The 18,084-nt window shown below is 43.7% G+C and overlaps 1 protein-coding gene across 1 annotated transcript in view; it reads right to left on the bottom strand.

The window, feature by feature from the left end:
* Positions 1–17,737, bottom strand: part of IL1RAPL2 (interleukin 1 receptor accessory protein like 2) — a 480,231-nt gene extending 462,494 nt beyond the window's left edge. The window contains exon 1 of the mRNA XM_028715697.2: positions 17,308–17,737. The gene's annotated coding sequence lies outside the window, so the exon portion shown is untranslated. The remainder of the gene's footprint in view (positions 1–17,307) is intronic.
* Between the last annotated feature and the right edge of the window lie 347 nt (positions 17,738–18,084).

Here is an 18,084-nt window from a genome sequence, read left to right as displayed (position 1 = left end):
GCCTTGCCCCTGACTTTAGAAGGGAAAGTGAGAAAGCGAAAGCTGAACTAGAGGTGACAAGTATGTGCCTGCTGCTGAGGAAGTCAGCCCAGTGTCAGGATCCCCCTCCTCTCTGCCATGAAAGCATAGCTATGAATATACATTACATTATATGATCACATTTTAACATGCACTATCCAGGGAACCTTCACGGCAGATTCAGGGTGCACCTAGGTGTTTATAATGCAGCAGATTAACTGAACAGGGTTATACGCAAGTCTACAACAGGACTCTTAGCACAGACCTGCGGCAGGCTTTCTCCTAATGCATGGGCATCACTTAAAGAGCCATTGCAGTTCATTCACTCAACCTGAATAAATACACATGACCTCTGCAAACAAAAAAAGGGGGCAGTGTGTTGCCGCTAAATGACATTGTTCACAGTGATGTCAGGATGTCATTGAATGCCGGGATTGGACATCCAACTTCCTTTCTGTTCTAAACAAAGGAGAGGTGCAAAGAGCTTCTCTCTGTAACTGAAGTAGGTGCCTTTTCCCCTATACTGGTAGGGTAAGTGCTGGGGGTGCACACCCACACCATTCTGTGCTCTTGTTTCTTTCTCTATCAGATGTGGCAGCCCGTTAGGGCTTTGCCACACTCCAAGACACCCAGACCTCAGCTGACCTAATCCAAAACTGTCTCCAAACAAGTTGGGTGGATCTCAAAACCACCCAGATTTGGCCTGGCTCAGATTGGACTTCAGCAGAACTTGGTGCACAGCCCTAACAGGAGTCATGTCCTCTTCTGCTTCCAGCTACTTTAACATCAGGCAGATTGAGTAATCCCTGGGCCCTTTCTGGCCAGAAACAAAAAGCAACAAATGGGGTTGATTGTACAAGGGAAAGCAGAGCTATTTCAATCTGAACATTCGACTCCCCAGAATGGATTGCAATGGATGCAGACATCCTAGATTTAGAGCAGCGGTTCTCAACCTGTGGGTCCCCAGATGTTGTTGGACTACAACTCCCATCATCCCTGAGCCTTGCTAGCTAGGCCTTGCTAGCTAGGGGTGATGGGAGTTGGCCTTGCTAGCTAGGGGTGATGGGAGTTGCAGTCCAACAACATATGGGGACCCACTGGTTGAGAAAGGCTGATTTAGAGGGTCATGATTTAAAATTCGGCTGGCACACATGCCTTTGGTATGGGAAGGCAAAAAATATGTAAGAGTTTTATGAACCCCATTCTTAGGAAGAGTCTGCATGGAGTTTCGGAGAAATATAAAAATCTGCTGGAAAGAAAAACACCTTTATGGCTATCTCCCATTGAAGCAATTACAATTAAAAGCGTTAATATGGACAGACAATGGTCGACTTACAGGGAACTGCTGGATTTTACATTGGGGGGGGGGGGTCCCAAACTGAAACCAATGGAAAACCAAAGGAGCCAAGTTACGGACTGGTTGCAATATCACCATATACATGATATGTTTAAATTAGATAGACAGAATGGCTTTTTGAACCAAAGCTCACAATTCAATTGCAAAACAAAGAAAAACTTTTGTCTAAAATGTATAATTAGAATGGGAATGGGAAACGATTATTATTAGAATGGGAAACAAAGAGAGGTTGTTAAAGCTTCAATGACACACTGGGCAATAGATATAGGACACAGTATAGATCTTAACCTCTGGGAGAAACTTTGGAAAAGTGACTTGAAATTTACAGCATGTTATTCATTGAAAGAATATTTGATTTTTTAAAAATATATATTTTATTTTCGATTTTTCTAATAACAATTTTTCTTAACATATCATTTCCAAATTTACATTGATTGACCCCCCAATTTCCCCTTTCCCCCTTTTATTTTCTTTGCATCTAATTATTTTTCTTCACTTAATTTCAAATTCTTTTTCACATCCTAATTTTACCTTCAGTTCATAAATGTTACAACAATCCTGCTAGTGTTTCCACGTTTTTACAGTGCTCTTTAAAGTAATCTATTTTAAAAAATCCATTATTGATTAAGTTTTCCTTCATCTTGGTGCCTGACCTTCATGGTTAATTTAGCCATTTCTGCATAGTCTATCATCTTATTCTTCCATTCTTCTTTCGTTGGGACATTCTCTTCTTTCCATTTCTGGGGAAATAGCATTCTGGCAGCTGTGGTTGCATACATAAATAGTCTATTTTGCTTCTTTGGCACTTTAAACATCTCCTAGTGTTCCTAGTAAAAAGGCCTCTGGTTTTTTAACAAATGTATTTTTAAACATTTTTTTCATTTCATTGTATATCATTTCCCAGAAACTCCTCGCCTTTTTACATGTCCACCACATATGAAAAAACGTACCTTCTTTATCTTTACTTTTCCAACATAGGTTAGATGAATTTTTATACATCCTAGTAAGTTTTAACGGCATTAAATACCATCTATACATAATTTTCATATAATTTTCTTTTAGTGAACTGCATGCCATAAATTTTAAATTCTCTTTCCACAGTTTTTCCCATGATTCAAATGGTATGTTATACACTATGTCTTGTGCCCAGTGTATCCTTACAGTCTTGAAAGAAAACTATTTGAAAATGATTCATAGATGGTACTTAACACCGAGTAGGTTGGCTAAGATTTACAAGACAGAATCAGATAAGTGTTGGAAATGTAAAGAGGTGGAGGGAATGTTCTTTCACATGTGATGGACCTTTAAAAAAGTAAAAGTATATTGGAAAATGATTTATAATGAAGTGAAACAAATGTTCAAAATTACTTTCCCCAAAAAACAGAGCCCTTTTAACTGGGGATCACCAAGACTGCTATCCCAGATGTCAGAAAAGCTTATATATGTATGCAACAACTGTGGCCCGTTTTTTGTTAGCCCAAAAAGGAACACGAGCAAGGTCCCAACTAAAGAGGATTGGCAACTTAAATTGACAGAATATGCACAACTTGCAGAATTAACACATAGAATACAGTGGTGGAGGAAGATGGGGGCAGGGGGAGCGCACCGGCCCCAGCAGCATGATCCCGGTGGGGTGTCATCGCTGCTGCGCCCCCACCCATGCTGGGCGCCATGCCCCCACAGGCAGTGCGCCATGCCCCCCAGGATGCACACCAGCCACACCTCTGCCTGCTCTCCGCCCCCTAGTGCCAGAGCATGAAGCTCTGCCACTGATAGAATAAGAGAGCAAGAAGAACATACATTTAAAGAAGATTGGAAAACATTTATTGAGTACGTGGAAAATAACTGTGTACAGTTGAAAATGCTGGCAGCGTTAAGATAAATTCAAGAGAGTAAATAATTTTTGGGTTTAAAAGTGGAAAATTGATTTGAATGGTTATAGTAGAAAATGCAGGGATGTAGGATATGTAAAATGAACCGTGGAAAGAGAAGAAGGGAAGTTATTGGATATTTTAAAGTTTGTAAAATGTTTATCTGAAATTGTAAAACAGAAAATTTAATAAAAATTACTATAAAAAAGAACATTTGACTCCCTGATCCTGTGGTCTTCCAGATTCCCCTGCACTCCCATCACTCCCAACAAGCAGAGTCAATAGTCAGGGGCAGGGGCATCATCCTGCCTTCAGGATTGTGGGTACCCACCTCCATAATGCAGACGTGCGACATCACATGCACACACCTGGACGTTGTGCGTATCATACCACATGCACAACACACAACATCACGTTTTGGGACTCCCCCAAAAATGTGATGTGATGTTGCATATTGTGCTTGGGATGTCACACACACTACATGCAGGTTTGTGTGTGTGACGTATCACGTCCGTGTTGTGTGCGGTGGCTGGCGCCGCCAGCTCCTCTTCCTCCTCCTCTCCACAGCCAGCAAGGCACCCTTTTCTGTGGGGAGGGGCTCAGACTTGGAGGCAGAGAGACAGAGGGTGGAGCTGAACTGCATCTTTCTCAGAGGCAGCGCTACAGAGGCTGGCTCTCTCTGGCTTTGCTGATTGGCATTATGGGTGTCCAGCTCCCACAATTATGTTATGGCCCCTTGAAATTAGCTCCTATGGTCAGGGATGAAGGGAGTTGGTTCTTCACTCCTGGAAATGGCAAAGAGATCCGTATTTCATTGCTAAATCCAATTACAGTTCCACCTCAAAAAATAATGTGAAACCTCAATATAAAAAATGGTACATATATGGAACAGTGCTATAGTACAACAGTACGACAGAATTTCTTTTATCAGGGTAAAGCCCTGTTCAAGCCTTATTAGGGAATATTTCAAGTGTTCCTTAAAATATTTTTTAAAATCCCATTAAAATTATTGCTATTTTTGACAGTCTTGTTCCTGATGTTAACAGCACATTTAATATCATTGCAAAAATGCAAAGTCTGGTTTTATCCTAGATATTTCTATGTAATGTTGGACAGAGAACAGTTATGGGCCCATTTTTAGTGCATTTACAAATTGGAAGAGGGGGAGAGAGAAACCATTTAAGTCACAGTGCTGTATGATATTAATATTTTTTAAAAAAATAGCAGTACAAGCCCCTACACAGTTTTCAATTATTTTAACTTCATGCATTCATAAACCCGATACCGACTGGAAGTGTGAGATGTCAGAAAGTTGCTCCAATTAGTGAAGGTATTAGCCACAGAAATGTGTAAAGCACAGTAGCCTTCCTTCCATACAACTGTATGGAACATCAGTGGGTAGGGGCAGAGGGGAAATTTGATTCAATTTGCATTTATAGGCAAACCTACCTAATTCACAATTTCTTGAAGACGCCAACTGAAACACAACCATCCTAGGAAATTCATAATTCTCCAGATTTTGCAATACAGTTCTTCAGCCAATTAACTTAAACAGGATATTGTAGAGTTGGAAATTGTAGAGTTCAGAGAAGAGCAACCCAAATGATCAAGGGGAAGGAGCAATCCCCCTATCAGGAAAGGTTACAACATTTGGGACATTTTAATTTAAGGAAAAGGCAAATGATAATGTGATGGGAGCTTATAAGCTTATGCATGGCATGAAGGAAGTGGACAGAGAACTCAGGGACATCCAATGAAGCTCAGGAGAGACAAAAGAAAGCACATAGTTCAACGTTGGAACTCCCTCCCGCAGAAGGCAGTGATGGCTACCAGCTTAGGTGGCTTTAAAGGAGAATTAGGCAAAGTAATGGAAGTAAAGTCTATCAGTGACTATTAGCCACAGTCAAACACAGTCATGCCTCTGAACACCAGTGGCTGGAAACCACAGGAGGGAGAGTGCACTCTTGCTTGGACCTTACTCTCAACTTTCCCATGGGCCTCTGGTTGGCCACTGTGAGAACAAGATTAGCCACTGGCCTGGCTCTGCAAAGTGCAGCTTAAGAAGCTCCCAAAACACTTAGCCAAGTCTTACAATACTTAGCCAAGTCATGAGCTCTGAGGAGATGCCTAGAAGAGTTTGGTTGGATTAGGATGAGGAGTGGAAGGAGGTGAAAGAGTTGCTGGCTGACAATCCCAGGCATGGACCCAGCAAAGCTGTCAACTTTTCCCTTTTCTTGCAAGGAATCCTATTCGGAATAAGGGAATTTCCCTTTTAAAAAGGGGAAAATGTTGACAGCTATGGGACGCAGCAGGCTGGGAAAGGCCGTAGCAGGCTTCTGTGAAACTGCATGTCCTATTTCCATGAGCTTACATTGTGAAAGAGAACAAAAAGAAGGAAACTCATTTTCTTTCAGGTGAGGGGCGTGACCTAGCTGAGTCCATTATCATGCATTAACTATCCCTGTGCTTGCTAGTTATGCTTGACTGTAATTTCCCACAGAAACATCAGAGCCGCCCGAAAGAGTGTCACAGCTGAGAAATCTGACTCAGGGGCGGGACCTAGCAGATTATCACCCTTCCGCTCCATGCTAGCCTTACCCACAATCTCAGCTCCAAGTCAGCTTGAGCCAACCCTGCTTCCCACACTACCAATGGCTCAGTGGGACTTATGCCTTAGGCTGTAAAATGGCATTAGCCATTACACTACAAGTGCACACACTGCAGCAACAGCACTGGTTTACATTTCCCACAAGTTCATGGAACAGATGTTCTATCAATGTCTATTAGATATGATTGTCACATTGAGCCTCCATGTCCAGAGGTTGTGGGTAATATTCATCCAAGTCCTACTCAGAGTAGCCTGACTGAAATTAAGAAACTTACATTACATGTCCATGGGCTGCAATGTGTCTACTCTGAATAGCCCTCTGTACAGCCTTTATTCCAAATGCTTACAGCCACATGAATGCTTTTCCAGTGCCTGGTAAATTCTATTCTTTGTTCTCCTACGCCTTTTAGCAAACAATATTTAAATACTGAAGCCAGCATTTTAATAACTGCTTTTATGGCAGTCAGGATAGGGAGCTGACTTTTACTGAGTCAGGCAATTGGTCCATCTAGCTCAGTAGTATTGTCTACCCTGACTGGCTGTGGATCCCTAGGGGTTCAGCCAGGAGTCAGTCCCAGCCCTACCTAGAGATGCCGCTGGGAATCTGCATGCAAAGCAGTTGTGTTAGCTACAGCCCCGTGTCTGGTCTGACAAGGTTGCTTTAATTCTCCATTCTCAACTCACGGAATTGCTTTCCTTCCTTGTCTTTGTTTTATGGGATTTCAGTGCGTCTTTGATGGCATAAGATTAATCTTCTGTTTTAGACTATTTTTTGTTACACAGCATCCAGAGAACTGGAGTCCTAAGTTACTGGGCAAACAGCAGATATAGCAAACTAAAAATATGGGCATGGCTTTCATACCCTGCTTGCAAGAGGTTTCCAGTTGGCCTCTGAAGAAGAATGCTGGACCACAGACACTCTAATCCAGATACGCAAGATGCTGGGCAAACATATACCTTGCTCTGTTATAGCAAAGCAATTCTAATGGGTTGCATTGGACCAAGTCATATTCAAAGTAGACCCAGTGGCAGCTGATCCACTGGGACACTGCTCCACCAACCCCTGTATGCTGCCAGCCATCCCTCACCTGCCTGCCATCTTACTTACAACCAGTCTTGGGGGCAGGGGGAGGTGGTCTTGCCTCCTTGAACTTAGGGGGAAGACAGTGCTATTTATTTATTTTTTTCTAAATTGAGGGTCTTTCCCCCAAATGCTTTCAACAGTTTGCAAATACCATAGATAGCAATTTCTGTTCTGTTTATTCTTAGCACACTAACTCTGCTATTTAACGAGGATCTCCCTTTCATCAGCTCCTCTGCTCCACAGACATCTCAGGTGCACCAAGACACCATTTTTAAAAAATAAATCCCAACGCCATCCCCCCCCCCCCCCGGCAGCTGTGTTTCTAGTGTCACACACACGCTTCTGAAATGTCACGTTACAGACTTACAGATCACAGGCCCTGTTTAACAAACACCTGAAGCTTGACAGCATAAAAAGCAACCCAAAAGATCAAAGGAAAAGAACGTCTGTGCCTTTCACCAGCAGAGCATCGAGCTTGGCTTCCTCCAAGAGACATGGCACTTTCTTTGCACATTGGCAAGTAAGAATTTATTTTGGATTAATTCGCTGTGCGACTTTGGGTCACCAAGGTAATTAGACAAACATTTTCAGCAAAGTCACTGCCCACCCTCTTCTCTCCCCCCACTCATTTATTCCCTTTGGTAGCCCCCACCTTCTCCGTCTCTGACTTCATTAGGAATGGGTGGTTGTGTCAATTTCAGTTTCTCCCAGTTTCTCATTTTTCCAACCTTATTTTCTTAAAAAAATAAATCTATTTTATTAAATTTCCACAATTTTCACATAAAATTCCAATGCATAATAAATTTTTATTTTGTTTTATCGACTTCCCATCTCGTTTTCTGCAGTGTTTTGTTTAAATTCTATCTCATTGCTGCATCCTATCTTCACTCTGTTATAACATAACCATAATACAACAATCCCTAATTATTTCTGCTGCTCATAGTTCAATAAATGTAGCAGAGACCAAACATTTGGTCTCCCATTTGGGATCTCATTTTTTCAACCTTAGCACAACCTCACACCAGTTTGTGATTTTAAGTCTGGGAAAATCAGCAGAATTTTAATGTTGATTTAGTCAAATATATGCATTTTTGTATTCAGTTTCACCCAACATGCACATTTTCATGAAGCAATTTTCCTAAGCATTGCTATTTTCACCAACAAATCCATTTTTATGCATGCTTTACTCTAGTATATGCATTTTTGTATACATTATTTGGCTAGAGAACTGCACTGTAGAATTCTGTGGAGGGCAAATTTTGAAGAATGGCTGTACTTTGGTTCACATATTGTTTCTGAAAGTGTGGATTAGGCAGCTCTCACTTTAAGTGCTAACTGAATCAAATTTCTGCCCCCATCCCTAAACCCCAATGACCCATAAGCTCTGATGAAATAGGGTTGTTTTCCTCCCACAAACTGCCATATTTACCGCACAATTCTGTATATATTTATTTAGAACAGTCCATGCTCTTAATTAACAATGCAGCTCTTATGCATGAATGCAGTTCCAACAGAATAATCCATTTTAAATTTTAAGTTAATGATTTATATGCTGCTTACTCAACAGAAGGTGTCCAAGCGATTTATTTAAAAAAATTAACCAATGAAAACCCTTTTGACTGAAAATGAACTGCCAAAAACCACAAGTGGCAAAGGCAGTCTTAGAAAAAGCACTTTTCCCTCCTGCCACAGGAAGGCATGCTTCTTCCAGGTTGGTGGTAGAGTTGGGCCATGGGCAGAGGTCGAAGGTGAGTCAGGAGCTGGGAGCTAAGAGGCATAAGAAAAGTCAGTACTGAAGAAAAACTAGGATCAGAGGGAAAGCAAGCAAATTGTGTCCTCCCTAAAAGAGGGCATGTGTTATGGTGAGACCTGGAGACTGGCCTCCTGGTTGTGGGTGGGTCTATTGGATAACCACAACACCAGATTGGTAGGTCCCTCGTAGCTGGGTGCAATCTGGCCAATGGGACGTAGTCCAAACAGTTCGAGGGACCTATTTATGCCCATGCACATAACCTAGAGCTTCCTCTTTCGGCGTGTGCATTCGGAACAACTGCCCACCTCTCCCTACTTTTAGGGCATTTTGCGATTGTCCTTGCTATGCCATCGTGTGTCGTCTGTCGTTGGGACAGGGGTACAGCAGGAATTTTCCCCGCTTGGCTGATTGGCTGTTGCCATTTGGGTTTCGCCTGCCACATTGCAGGTTGCAGATAGGCACTGGGATGGGAGAACGGTTTTGCCATCCCTATGTGAAGGGTATTCCGTTAAAGGAATCCAGGGACTCAGCTTGGTTTAGTGCCCATGCCTGAGTCCAGGGAAGCATCTGGGGAGTGAACAGAGTCTGTTCCCAGGCTTTTCACCTGCCTCAGGTGTTCACCCTTGGCTGACCTATGATAGAGCTCTGGGTCAGCGCTATCTGCAAGAGTGCAGGGAGCTAATCAAACCAGAGCCTATGCAACTACTCACTTTTCTGTAAACGATAAAGTTGTGGCCTAAATTCTGCCAAAAACCAAAACTAAAATTTGAGTCAAATGTGAATTTATTTAGGAGGGAGGTCTCTGGGCCTGAACATGCAAAGGGGAACTAGAGCAAAGTACCCCTGGGACACGAAGTCTTCTTATACTCCTTCCTGCCCAAGAGGAGCCACTGGGCAGCCTGGGTGGACCCAGTCCATAAAATTCTTGCCTGAGAATCTGTAGTAACACTGCTTGCCACATGAGGTTGTGGCCAGCAGTTCCCAACAGCTGGTGCCAGCTTCAACTCGTGCATCACTAAAAAAGAAAAGGAAAAATTTTCTGACAGTCAGAGCTGTTTGGCAGTGGAACAGACTCCCACAAGAGGTGGTGGACTCTCCTTCCTTGGAGGTTTGTAAGCAGAGGCTGGGTGGCCATCTGTCATGGATGCTTTAGTTGAGATTCATGCATTGCAGAGGGTTAGACTAGAGGACCCTTTGGTTCCCTTCCAACTCTATGGTTCTTTAGAATGTTTCATTCATATACAGATTATTATTTTAAAAAATAAGATCAATCGTTAAAGCCCTAGTAAAAGCCCATGGTTGCCTTCATTGCAGCCCCTCTTCCCATTTCTCCATTCACTTGTGTGGAATTGGAGCTGCAGCCTGGAAAACCCCTGGGAAAGGAAACCCAGCTCCAAGGCTTGACGGCAAACAGATGACAGGAGGTGAGCTGGGAGCAAAAGAAAAGGAGACAGAGCTGGAAAAGTTTCAAGTTCCAAGCTTCAGTTCCAACAGTTCGCCACATGGGGCAACTGCAGGACACTGTTTTCCTGCCCTGGCCAATGGCATTGCTGGACACTCAAGCATTATCTCAAGAGCTCAGGTTCCTGATAGCTGCAGATGTGAGAGAGCTGCTGTTACATGCATGCTTGTATATTTGCATGTTTGGTTGGTCTCTGCTATACATATTTTGGATCGGCTTGTGGGTATTATGTTAGCTATTGCGGTTTATATCTGATGTTTAAGAGGCTCTCTTGGCTAATGGCTGCCCGCAATTCTCGAAAATGTGGAATGTTGACTGCAGTTTTTATTATTATTGCGGTATTTTTAGGAGGTTGTAAAACTGCTTAGAGATTTTCTTTGAAAAATTAAGTGGTGTATAAATTGTCTAAATAAATAAAATTATGTAAATGTGCACATGCTAATTTATGTGTAGGCCTTTAAGCAAATTAAGATGGTGTGTCGCTAGGGTCTCACCAATAATGCACTTAGTAACATAGCCGGCAGCCTTGCAATAAAGGTTTTTTAAATGGGGTGGGCCAGAGGGAGAGTAAGAGAGGCAGCAGCTCTGAGACCTAGAACAAGGCCCTTATGTGTGGGGGAAAGACGTCCTATCCACGGTATACATCAATGGTTAACCTCATCATGTAGTGCTCAAATCCACTGTCATTTTGTTCTTATGTTGTTAGAGTGTTAATAAACAGTGGTTCTTTAAATTAGAAGAAAATACTCTCAGAACCTTACAAGATCAGGTCAAAAGCTACAATCTTCCATCTGTGTGTGAACATTTATTTTTGTTAATTGTAAGATTATTCCTGCACAATAGTCCTATTCAGAGGACAAGTTTTCACCTGGCCCCCACAGTTGCTATGTGTCTAGCCTGTTAATCTCAGTGCGATGCAGAGAGCAAGAGAGAACCCACTTGCTTATTACATACGTACTTTCCCCCATCAAATAAGAAAGAAAGAAAGAAAGAAAGAAAGAAAGAAAGAAAGAAAGAAAGAAAGAAAGAGTGATATATGAATTCACGGAGGAATGTACAATTGGAGATGCAGGCTTCTTGCCTTTTGCTCATGTACGTCAACAAAAATATGGTTCAGCCTCAAGAGTGTTGATCTGTGATCTTTCCCGGGACCACGTGGCTTTCGTCACCCAGCACCTCCCCCCACCCTCCTCAAGCAAGCCTTGTCAGTGTGAATCCCAACACACCAGCTGTCTGGCTTCTTCTTGAAAACACACACACAGATTTATTACAGGAAAACATAAGAGACTAGTCTGTTCCACTATTAACAAAAAAAAAAAAAAAATAGAAAAAGAAGCAAGCTGTCGTCCTTGTATTCTCAGCCACCTCATCGAACAGACACCTCAGCTGCTCACAGAAAATTGAGATAGCTGCAAGCAATATCACAGGATTGTAGCTCAGAAAAATAGCACATGCTTTGCACATGCACACACAGAAAGAACAGTCCCAAGTTATCCTCAGCTTTGTTTTAAGGTTCGCAAATACCTTGGAATGCTGGTGCCAATCAATATAAGATAGCCTAGATCAAGGGGTGGAGAAATGAACAGCTTTCCAGATCAAGGTGCAGGGGATATTTTTGGCCCAGTGGTTCAGATCTTTATATCTCCCCACACACCACACCATGACATCAGGTGACTGGCAGGTGGGTGGGTCTGCCTACAGGTCAAAGTTGACCTGCAGGGGTGAATGGGGGAAGACAGTATCCAAGAAAGCACCACATGGCTGGTCTTGTGACACCATTTTTCAGTGAAACAGTGTCAAATACTGCAATAAACACAGAACAACCAGTTGGGATTTAAACAGGCCACAACTTTATTGATTACAGATGTCAGCAAGTCTTGGCACAGGATACTGCGTGTGTATCCTCAATCAACCAAGCCGTCTGCTGGTTCACTATCTTGGCGGGGTTAACCAAGGTTGCAGATCACCCTGTGACACACACTAAAGCAGGGCAACCATGCCTGAGATCAGCTTGGTGGACAGAAGCACCTGCAGCTTGGATCCCTTTAAGAGGATACTCTAATTCATTGGACTGGTGGAGATTCCAATTCCACCATCCAACTAAACTATAAGGATCCACCCCATCACCACCAAGTTGTGATGGTTGCTTCGAGGTAGGCAAGAACCCCAGATGGAGCCACAGTGGTGTAGTGGTTAAGAGAAGTGGACTCGTAATCTGGTGAATCGGGTTCGCTTCCCCGCTCCTCCACATGCAGCTGCTGGGTGACCTTGGGCTAGTCATGCTTCTCTGAAGTCTCTCAGCCTCACTCACCTCACAGAGTGTTTGTGGTGGGGGAGGAAGGGAAAGGAGAATATTAGCCGCTTTGAGGCTCCTTAGGGTAGTGATAAAGCAGGATATCAAATCCAAACCCTTCTTCTTCTTCTTCTTCTCCCCCAGACAGGCCAAAGCTGGATGGGTACCCACCACCGCAGCCTACGCCACACCACAGCCGCCCTCTCCCCCCCCCCCAGCTGACAGGTGTCATTTTGATTGTTCCTATGTTTTATAGTTTTATGTGTTTTTATATTGTAAACCTCTCTGTGATCCTCAAATGAAGTATAGAAATTGAATAGGTGAAAACAATTCACACTTTCCAAAATGCTCCGAAAACTGAAACACGGCCATCCTTCTGTGACGCTATTCTCCAGCCAAGCAGCATATACAAAACATGTACAAAAAAATACAGCCTAGGACAAAGTGTGTACAGAGGTACACATATTACTGAAAACATGGGGGGGGGGGAATGCATTACATTAAGCAGCTGGTCCAAAATGTGAATATTAAACAAAATTACAGACAAGCATGTCTGTTAGGAGAAATTGATGGTGAGTTTTCATACTGATCTCCCCCCGCCCCCCAAGGAAAGAATGCAAACTAATGTGGAAGAGAAAAAAGGAATCCCTGTGTCACTACAGATCTGCCTACCCACACCCACACCCCGCTAAGGGTACCAGGCATGGCTTTCCATTACTGCTTTTAAAAGGGAGTTTAGCAAACGTTAAAGATTTAGCATCCCATGACATTTTAAAACATAAAAACTTCAGGGACGTTACTCAAAGCCCAAATATATTCCACTGAAGGGGGGGGGGAACCCTATATATGATTAATGCCATTTTCATACTAACCCACCCCCCCACCCCCCGCCAAGCACTGAGCTAGTGACATGTTTTGCACATAGGATTTTTAATATTTTCCTTCTAAAGGAAAGCCTTCGACTGAAGGAAGAGAGACCGTTTTAGCAAAATGCCCCTTCACCATGACCCTCTGTGGCTCTAAGTAGTAGTCCAAGGTGGAAAGATTGATACACTTTCAGCTTCAAAATGGGGTGTCAGTGATTGAAAGGGATGCAATAATATAGAATTCAAAAGGAGACACAAATACAATGTCCTCTACACAGACCTAGCACTGCTCCTAGCACTTTGCAGAGTACTGCAGGCAAAAGAAATATTTATATTCTATGGTTCCATGAAATTAAGCTTCATTCCATTTATAGCTTTGGATTTAAAAGATTACAGCTGCAATCCCATCTGCAGTTACCTGGGAGTACATCTCATTGAACTCAGTAGGACTTACATCTGATTGGACATGTATAGAGTTGCACTGTACAATTCAAAGAGCTGATGGGATTTGAAAGGATATCTATGAAAGAGAGAGGTAGTCAGTGTGGTTTTCTCCAAATATTGTGGACTCCCATCAGCCCTAGTCAGTATGGCCAATGGTCAAGTATGATCAGAGTTGTCATCAACAACATCTGGAAGGTGCCACCCCTGACTTGGGAAGCAGCTTCAGTTAGAAGGGGAAACAAAGGAGGAGGATTATATCCCTCCAGCCATTTTTAGTTTAAGGTTACCAGTCATCCCCGTTTCCCGGGGACAGTCCCCAGATTTACAAATCAGTCCACATACAAAATCAATTGAAGTTGAAAAGTGCCCCTGGATACATTGAAAAAAATCTGGTAACCTTATTTTAGTTCATGCCGTAAGAATACCGTAATTCAGCTTCCAAACCATTAGACAGATCCGGCTGAAGTGGTCAGGCATTGGTTATGCTTAGCAGTTTACAGAAATCATAATGATATCTCCATATTGAAGTGTGAAGATCTTCTGCAAATCTTATAGACAGTGGAAAGGACTAAAACTGTAACGAGTACTTTTGCAAGCATTTGTGCTATATAGGCACACTTGTATTTATATAGCAGAAGCCCATATACTGTTTCCAAGCACTTCACATCATTTATTACAGCAATGATATTACAGTAATGCACCACAACCCAGTAAGAAAGGATTGCTTGAAGTCACCTCATGAATGAGGAGGTGTAATCTTGAACTAGCGGTTTTCTCTCTTACCACTAAACTAACCAGTTCTTTTGGGCTAATTGCATTGCAATCTTTAGTTTCACTTTTCACACAAACCTGCCTTTCAACACATCACAGCACACTTCATTTTATCCCATCCTTACTCAATGTGGCATATGCACCTCTCCCCGCCACCCAATTTATTCATAACCAAGCCTGCAAGGTAGGACAAGGCTCTCATCAGCTTCAGGAATTTTGAAGCAAAGGGTGTGTTCACATCACCACCTTAGAGGGCAGTGAAGCTGTAGGTTTCTTTCCCCAGTACATTTCGCAACTCTTCCCACACACACACACATAAAGCTGTTCACATCAGCACAGCTTCATTGGAGTCAGAGTCCTTTTCTGCTTGCAGACACACCAGGGGCGTTGACACATTGGGGATGTCTTTACCCTGTGCAAAGTGTGTCTGCAACTTGGCTAGATGTGAATTAAGAATGGCTTAAGGATTCCAACTGAATCTAAGCTAGTTTGAGCAACAACACATCAAACAGTAGCACTTTATTTAAAAAAAAAGTGCTGGATTAACATGGGTTAAAAATCCAGCATTGGGAACATGGTGAGGGCACAGAAAATGGGGGTCTGAATGCTGCTGAAGTCTTCCCAGTCCAAACCTTGACACTCATGGATGGGGAACCTTTGACCATCCATATGTTGTAGTTCAACTCCCCGCACCCCAGATGGACCACGAGCAATCAGCTGACAGGCTAGTGAGAGTTGGGAGCCCCAGTGACAGGCCACAGGTTCCCCAGCCCTGCTCTCTTCACAACTATGCCACCCTCACAACTACGTACACTTCCAATTCCTTCACCTGGCTTTGATACGGATCAGAAATCGACAAGTCCTTCCCCTCCTCTTCTGCCAGGAGATTCACACTCTCTACAGATTCTCTCCCAAGTTTTGCTTCCTACCTCCACTTACCTCTCAGGTGGATCAGCCAGCAGCAAAAGTTAGAACTGGTGTTTTCAAACACCAGAGTCTGCAGCCAGGCAGGCTCCTAATCAAAGAAGTTATCGCAAGGCAGAAATCAATGTTCTCGCACCAGCCTGCCATCCCCTGGGCAAGAGACTCATTGACAGTGCCAGTTGCTGGTTTACTTAACTTCTCTGTTGACAAACTCTCCTTCTTCTTTTTTACAGGGAGGGAGTTTCTGGGTCTATCGGAATGGACCCAGACTACTACCCCACTACAATACAGTTTGTCTGCAACCATCCTACTGGAGCCAAAGAATCACAGATCAATATAAAAGCCATTTATTCCCCCACCCACCCTGCCCTGCAAAAAAAACAAAAACAAACCAGAAACATAAGCATTTTAGGGCTCAATAGGTCTAAAATGCCCAGGTTTTCAGATTCCCTGCAATGTTTTAGTAGGCTGGACAGATCTGGTATTGATCTCATTTTGATCATTATTATTTTAATATTGCATTAATGTCTGGAATTATTATTTACAGTATCCTGGAAGCCATGTTTGGATAAATGTTGAGGGTGTGTGTGTGTGTAGAATTAGATTATTATTTCATGTGCAGCATCTATGTATCTCCGTGGGGCGGGGGGGGGGGGACTGGTAGGATCTATGAAATCAGCTGGGAGAATGTTGTCCAAGACGATACAGGCTAAGTCTGGTCAAAAGGAGTGAACTATATGTCCACAGAGGTCACTCTCACCACTCTCCATTCCCTTAAGCAGTAGGATAAACCCATAAAATACATCCCCAGGGGAGCTTGAGCGTGTACAGAAAATCTGCCTTAGCAAGTTCAAAATTTCAAGTGGGGGGGGGCGGGGAATAGAGAGGAATATATATATGCACTTTGGAATCTAGGAAACATTCAACAGACTTCCAGTAATATTAAGGGTGAGCTGAGGCTGCACAAAACACATGTGGCATGCTTTAAAAAAATTCACCCTGCATTTAGTCCATGCAACACAGAAGAGCGCAGTGGAAGGAAATTGCTAAGCGAGACAGAGGGTCACACTCCAAAAGTGAACTACTTAAATATATGGTGGTGAACATCAGGGGGCTTTCCAGGTGATCATTCACGGCCACTAGGACTGCCAAGTCTCCCCCCCCCCCCGGCCCTGCAACAGGGTTCCTGCTCCTTTTCAACACCTGTGTATCAAGCAGAAATTCAGCAGGTGAAGCTCTCCACAGCATTCCGGTATGGTCCTGGAACAAGCTCCAATAATTAACCATCTGCTTGCGACACAGCTGTCCAAAGCACAGGACCACCACCACCAACCCCTGCTGCCAGGCAGCCGGAAACCAAAGCACGTTTGGGCCACTTAACGCTACAACTGACCAACGGAGGCAAGAGCAAAAGTATACGGCATTTGGTCGTGCAGTGATTCAATCGACTTCCCAACAACAGATGAGGGTGCAGTTAATAACCTCCCTACAAAAAGAGAGAGAGAGAGAATGTGACAGGCAGTATCTAGCCTGCTTTGTAACCACATATACTCTTGCTGTCAGGTTTAAGAGGCACGTCTGGAGGACTCCGGAGTAAAAGGAAAGCACTCTGCGCATCCTCAGGGGTGCTGAGGTTTGTGATTTTTTTCCACACAGGCTGAGCCCTAGGGTGGAAAAGGGGGGCCGGGAAGGGAGGCAAAGCTCACAGTTCCCAGAGGGCTTAGTTCCACCTTTGCGCCTTGTGTCTGAAGAAGAGTTTGGGAAGCCCAGAGAGAATGAGCCACATGCAGAAAAGCCCATAAAACACACAGAGAGAGAGAGGGAGAGGGAGACGAAAGCCATGCAACGCATCTTACCTACAACCCACACAGCGGGGACCTCACAGGTAGTGGCGCTCCATCCCCGTACTCTTTGCAACAATCCACTAGAAGTAGTATCCGGATGTCCCCGCTCCCTAAGGAAACACAGGCTCACATCCCTAGCATGCCAGGAGAGAGAGAGAGAAAGAGAGGAGTCCTCTCTGGAGGCTGGGTTGAAGCAGCGTGTTGTTGTTGTTCCCCCTTCTTCAGTGGCTCGAGCTAGCCGGGGAAAGGAAAGGAGACACCTCCGGACTCAGCAAACCCCAGAAGTGCCTCTGAAACCACGCGGAGTCCTCCCTTCTTTGCCTTGTCTTCTCCCTTCACCTGAACAGGCTCTGGTCACGCGATTGGCTTGACGACACATCCACGGGTGGAAGGAAACTTGCTTCACCTTCCCTGGGTATCTGTCAATCTAGCAGGACTCAGGAGCCCTGGATCCGTCTCTTCTCTCCAACCCCCTCCCCTGCCCCCGCCGCCGCCCCCCGCCGCGCTTCGCAGAATCGAAATAGGAAGGTTTGCTGTCTACACGTTTAGGTCCTCAGGTTTATTTGGGTTTTTGCTTTTGCTTGTTTGCTTTTTGTGTTTTATTTTTTTGGCAAACGACGAAGACACCTAGAGGGGGAAAGTTGCCCCCAAGAAAGAAGGGAGCTTTAGAAAAATCCTATTAGTAGGCGCAGAATATAATAAAGAGTTCAGTTCGCGTTCTCTCTCTCTCTCTCTCTCTCTCTCTCTCTCTCTCTCTCTCTGTCCCAAGTGCTACTGGGCATATCAGAT

Source organism: Podarcis muralis, chromosome Z (assembly GCF_964188315.1).
Source record: "Podarcis muralis chromosome Z, rPodMur119.hap1.1, whole genome shotgun sequence".
In the NCBI taxonomy this organism is placed as follows: domain Eukaryota; kingdom Metazoa; phylum Chordata; class Lepidosauria; order Squamata; family Lacertidae; genus Podarcis; species Podarcis muralis.
This window is presented reverse-complemented; position numbering and strand designations above follow the sequence as displayed.